This window comes from Xiphophorus hellerii, unplaced genomic scaffold (genome assembly GCF_003331165.1).
Source record: "Xiphophorus hellerii strain 12219 unplaced genomic scaffold, Xiphophorus_hellerii-4.1 PGA_scaffold_62__1_contigs__length_179941, whole genome shotgun sequence".
Lineage (NCBI taxonomy): Eukaryota > Metazoa > Chordata > Actinopteri > Cyprinodontiformes > Poeciliidae > Xiphophorus > Xiphophorus hellerii.
Window position 1 is genome coordinate 150,036 of NW_022587637.1, and position 6,157 is coordinate 156,192.

General features: G+C 45.1%; 1 long non-coding RNA gene across 1 annotated transcript; it reads left to right on the forward strand.

Moving 5' to 3' along the window:
* Positions 1-593: 593 nt before the first annotated feature.
* LOC116716520 (uncharacterized) lies at positions 594-5,686 on the forward strand. Its single transcript, XR_004338529.1, has 2 exons — positions 594-2,779; positions 4,371-5,686. It is a non-coding gene; the product is annotated as an uncharacterized LOC116716520 (long non-coding RNA).
* Positions 5,687-6,157: the final 471 nt, after the last annotated feature.

The following is a 6,157-nucleotide window of genomic DNA, read 5'->3' on the forward strand; positions in this document are numbered from 1 at the left end:
CGCGCCCCCACACAGCCTCCCGCCACGCCGTCTTTCTCCAACTGACATGCACAAGCCTTCCGTTCTCTTCCTCGTCCGTTAAATTTGAATTTGAGTTTGTTACTCTTTGTTGCCCCCTAGTGCTCAGTATACGACGTTTCGACTTTTTCTGTGTCTTCATCAGGTATGTATTTCTTTCTTTCTGTTTCTGTTTCTTACGGCCCCCTCTTTAATATTATTCCTGCAACTTAAATTTAGTTAGGCACCCCCTGTGATACTGTTCTTCATTCTTTTTAAATAAAATGTTCACATGGACTTACAAAAAATGCAGAAATTATTTAAATTGACACACCAGGATTGGTTTGAAACGAAAGGTAAGTGACGTTGCACAAGCACGAAAACATCCACACACATTTAGGGTAAGGACACATCAGGTAAGTACACACACACATTTAGGGTGGGGTCAAAGGTCAAGGGTTAGGTTTAGGCATCACACATGCATTCATCCACGTATACAGACACTGAGGTTAGGTTAAGGGAAAACACAGAGGGTAAGGATATAAAATAAAAAAATATAAAAGAATAAAAATGCAAATAAAAGAAAATAAAAGAAAAAGCCAGCTGGATACTGGACAGCGGGCAGGCGAACAGTGCGGAGGCTCGTGAGGCACTGGCTGGTTAGGTGTGGGGAAGCTCTTGCCTGCCCGACGACAGGAGAGTGATGCACGGGCCATCCCGCGCCCCCACACAGCCTCCCGCCACGCCGTCTTTCTCCAACTGACATGCACAAGCCTTCCGTTCTCTTCCTCGTCCGTTAAATTTGAATTTGAGTTTGTTACTCTTTGTTGCCCCCTAGTGCTCAGTATACGACGTTTCGACTTTTTCTGTGTCTTCATCAGGTATGTATTTCTTTCTTTCTGTTTCTGTTTCTTACGGCCCCCTCTTTAATATTATTCCTGCAACTTAAATTTAGTTAGGCACCCCCTGTGATACTGTTCTTCATTCTTTTTAAATAAAATGTTCACATGGACTTACAAAAAATGCAGAAATTATTTAAATTGACACACCAGGATTGGTTTGAAACGAAAGGTAAGTGACGTTGCACAAGCACGAAAACATCCACACACATTTAGGGTAAGGACACATCAGGTAAGTACACACACACATTTAGGGTGGGGTCAAAGGTCAAGGGTTAGGTTTAGGCATCACACATGCATTCATCCACGTATACAGACACTGAGGTTAGGTTAAGGGAAAACACAGAGGGTAAGGATATAAAATAAAAAAATATAAAAGAATAAAAATGCAAATAAAAAGAAAAAGCCAGCTGGATACTGGACAGCGGGCAGGCGAACAGTGCGGAGGCTCGTGAGGCACTGGCTGGTTAGGTGTGGGGAAGCTCTTGCCTGCCCGACGACAGGAGAGTGATGCACGGGCCATCCCGCGCCCCCACACAGCCTCCCGCCACGCCGTCTTTCTCCAACTGACATGCACAAGCCTTCCGTTCTCTTCCTCGTCCGTTAAATTTGAATTTGAGTTTGTTACTCTTTGTTGCCCCCTAGTGCTCAGTATACGACGTTTCGACTTTTTCTGTGTCTTCATCAGGTATGTATTTCTTTCTTTCTGTTTCTGTTTCTTACGGCCCCCTCTTTAATATTATTCCTGCAACTTAAATTTAGTTAGGCACCCCCTGTGATACTGTTCTTCATTCTTTTTAAATAAAATGTTCACATGGACTTACAAAAAATGCAGAAATTATTTAAATTGACACACCAGGATTGGTTTGAAACGAAAGGTAAGTGACGTTGCACAAGCACGAAAACATCCACACACATTTAGGGTAAGGACACATCAGGTAAGTACACACACACATTTAGGGTGGGGTCAAAGGTCAAGGGTTAGGTTTAGGCATCACACATGCATTCATCCACGTATACAGACACTGAGGTTAGGTTAAGGGAAAACACAGAGGGTAAGGATATAAAATAAAAAAATATAAAAGAATAAAAATGCAAATAAAAAGAAAAAGCCAGCTGGATACTGGACAGCGGGCAGGCGAACAGTGCGGAGGCTCGTGAGGCACTGGCTGGTTAGGTGTGGGGAAGCTCTTGCCTGCCCGACGACAGGAGAGTGATGCACGGGCCATCCCGCGCCCCCACACAGCCTCCCGCCACGCCGTCTTTCTCCAACTGACATGCACAAGCCTTCCGTTCTCTTCCTCGTCCGTTAAATTTGAATTTGAGTTTGTTACTCTTTGTTGCCCCCTAGTGCTCAGTATACGACGTTTCGACTTTTTCTGTGTCTTCATCAGGTATGTATTTCTTTCTTTCTGTTTCTGTTTCTTACGGCCCCCTCTTTAATATTATTCCTGCAACTTAAATTTAGTTAGGCACCCCCTGTGATACTGTTCTTCATTCTTTTTAAATAAAATGTTCACATGGACTTACAAAAAATGCAGAAATTATTTAAATTGACACACCAGGATTGGTTTGAAACGAAAGGTAAGTGACGTTGCACAAGCACGAAAACATCCACACACATTTAGGGTAAGGACACATCAGGTAAGTACACACACACATTTAGGGTGGGGTCAAAGGTCAAGGGTTAGGTTTAGGCATCACACATGCATTCATCCACGTATACAGACACTGAGGTTAGGTTAAGGGAAAACACAGAGGGTAAGGATATAAAATAAAAAAATATAAAAGAATAAAAATGCAAATAAAAAGAAAAAGCCAGCTGGATACTGGACAGCGGGCAGGCGAACAGTGCGGAGGCTCGTGAGGCACTGGCTGGTTAGGTGTGGGGAAGCTCTTGCCTGCCCGACGACAGGAGAGTGATGCACGGGCCATCCCGCGCCCCCACACAGCCTCCCGCCACGCCGTCTTTCTCCAACTGACATGCACAAGCCTTCCGTTCTCTTCCTCGTCCGTTAAATTTGAATTTGAGTTTGTTACTCTTTGTTGCCCCCTAGTGCTCAGTATACGACGTTTCGACTTTTTCTGTGTCTTCATCAGGTATGTATTTCTTTCTTTCTGTTTCTGTTTCTTACGGCCCCCTCTTTAATATTATTCCTGCAACTTAAATTTAGTTAGGCACCCCCTGTGATACTGTTCTTCATTCTTTTTAAATAAAATGTTCACATGGACTTACAAAAAATGCAGAAATTATTTAAATTGACACACCAGGATTGGTTTGAAACGAAAGGTAAGTGACGTTGCACAAGCACGAAAACATCCACACACATTTAGGGTAAGGACACATCAGGTAAGTACACACACACATTTAGGGTGGGGTCAAAGGTCAAGGGTTAGGTTTAGGCATCACACATGCATTCATCCACGTATACAGACACTGAGGTTAGGTTAAGGGAAAACACAGAGGGTAAGGATATAAAATAAAAAAATAGGGTTAGGGTAGGGTTAGGGTTAGGGTTAGGGTTAGGGTTAGGGTAGGGTTAGGGTAGGGTTAGGGTTAGGGTAGGGTTAGGGTAAGGGTTAGGGTTAGGGTAGGGTAAGGGTTAGGGTTAGGGTTAGGGTTAGGGTAAGGGTTAGGGTAAGGGTAAGGGTTAGGGTTAGGGTTAGGGTAAGGGTTAGGGTTAGGTAAGGGTTAGGATATAGGATGAAAACCAGAAAAGTCGTCGTCTCATCGTATTTGGCTGAAAAAGTAAAAGAGGTATGGGGCCCATACTTGGCCTCGAGAGACCCATGGAGGGTGCCCAGGTACCCTGTAAGTTTGGTGGCTGTAGCTCATTCCCTTGACATAGCTGCCATTGACTCCCATTCATTTGAAAAATCGTCTCATCGTATTTAGCTCCCAAGCCGTAAGTGCCATCCTCCCCAAACTCGGTGTGTATACATGTCTCGACCCCCTCCAGGTCTCCACCGAGTTTGGTGGCCCTGGCCCCTCCCCTTCCTATAGCTGCCATAGACTCCCATTGATTTTTCAAGTTTCGATAGGAGCGTCGGATCGAGCTGGGAGTCGGTTTTCCGTGCTCAGGGCGTAGCCCTGAGTGCGGGGATGTGTGATATGCCAGGGTTGGTGGATGTGTGAAAATGGTGAAAATCGCACTAAGTGTTGTGAAAATAGGTACTTGTGGGAACCTTACCAGAGTGTGTTTTGGAGTGTCCCGAGTGCGTGGAGAGTGTTCCTGGGTGAAGTAAAATTGGAGTTGTTGGAGTGTCTTCCGTGCTCAGGGCGAAGCCCTGAGTGCGGCAGGTGCCTCGTCCGTGCTCAGGGCGTAGCCCTGAGTGCGGCCAGGGTGCATTGTCCGTGCGTTGTCCGTGCTCAGGGCGAAGCCCTGAGTGCGGCCAGTGTGCGTTGTCCGTGCTCAGGGCGAAGCCCTGAGTGCGGCCAGTGTTAGGGTAGGGTAGGGTAGGGTAGAGGGTTAGGTGTGGGGAAGCTCTTGCCTGCCCGACGACAGGAGAGTGATGCACGGGCCATCCCGCGCCCCCACACAGCCTCCCGCCACGCCGTCTTTCTCCAACTGACATGCACAAGCCTTCCGTTCTCTTCCTCGTCCGTTAAATTTGAATTTGAGTTTGTTACTCTTTGTTGCCCCCTAGTGCTCAGTATACGACGTTTCGACTTTTTCTGTGTCTTCATCAGGTATGTATTTCTTTCTTTCTGTTTCTGTTTCTTACGGCCCCCTCTTTAATATTATTCCTGCAACTTAAATTTAGTTAGGCACCCCCTGTGATACTGTTCTTCATTCTTTTTAAATAAAATGTTCACATGGACTTACAAAAAATGCAGAAATTATTTAAATTGACACACCAGGATTGGTTTGAAACGAAAGGTAAGTGACGTTGCACAAGCACGAAAACATCCACACACATTTAGGGTAAGGACACATCAGGTAAGTACACACACACATTTAGGGTGGGGTCAAAGGTCAAGGGTTAGGTTTAGGCATCACACATGCATTCATCCACGTATACAGACACTGAGGTTAGGTTAAGGGAAAACACAGAGGGTAAGGATATAAAATAAAAAAATATAAAAGAATAAAAATGCAAATAAAAAGAAAAAGCCAGCTGGATACTGGACAGCGGGCAGGCGAACAGTGCGGAGGCTCGTGAGGCACTGGCTGGTTAGGTGTGGGGAAGCTCTTGCCTGCCCGACGACAGGAGAGTGATGCACGGGCCATCCCGCGCCCCCACACAGCCTCCCGCCACGCCGTCTTTCTCCAACTGACATGCACAAGCCTTCCGTTCTCTTCCTCGTCCGTTAAATTTGAATTTGAGTTTGTTACTCTTTGTTGCCCCCTAGTGCTCAGTATACGACGTTTCGACTTTTTCTGTGTCTTCATCAGGTATGTATTTCTTTCTTTCTGTTTCTGTTTCTTACGGCCCCCTCTTTAATATTATTCCTGCAACTTAAATTTAGTTAGGCACCCCCTGTGATACTGTTCTTCATTCTTTTTAAATAAAATGTTCACATGGACTTACAAAAAATGCAGAAATTATTTAAATTGACACACCAGGATTGGTTTGAAACGAAAGGTAAGTGACGTTGCACAAGCACGAAAACATCCACACACATTTAGGGTAAGGACACATCAGGTAAGTACACACACACATTTAGGGTGGGGTCAAAGGTCAAGGGTTAGGTTTAGGCATCACACATGCATTCATCCACGTATACAGACACTGAGGTTAGGTTAAGGGAAAACACAGAGGGTAAGGATATAAAATAAAAAAATATAAAAGAATAAAAATGCAAATAAAAAGAAAAAGCCAGCTGGATACTGGACAGCGGGCAGGCGAACAGTGCGGAGGCTCGTGAGGCACTGGCTGGTTAGGTGTGGGGAAGCTCTTGCCTGCCCGACGACAGGAGAGTGATGCACGGGCCATCCCGCGCCCCCACACAGCCTCCCGCCACGCCGTCTTTCTCCAACTGACATGCACAAGCCTTCCGTTCTCTTCCTCGTCCGTTAAATTTGAATTTGAGTTTGTTACTCTTTGTTGCCCCCTAGTGCTCAGTATACGACGTTTCGACTTTTTCTGTGTCTTCATCAGGTATGTATTTCTTTCTTTCTGTTTCTGTTTCTTACGGCCCCCTCTTTAATATTATTCCTGCAACTTAAATTTAGTTAGGCACCCCCTGTGATACTGTTCTTCATTCTTTTTAAATAAAATGTTCACATGGACTTACAAAAAATGCAGAAATTATTTAA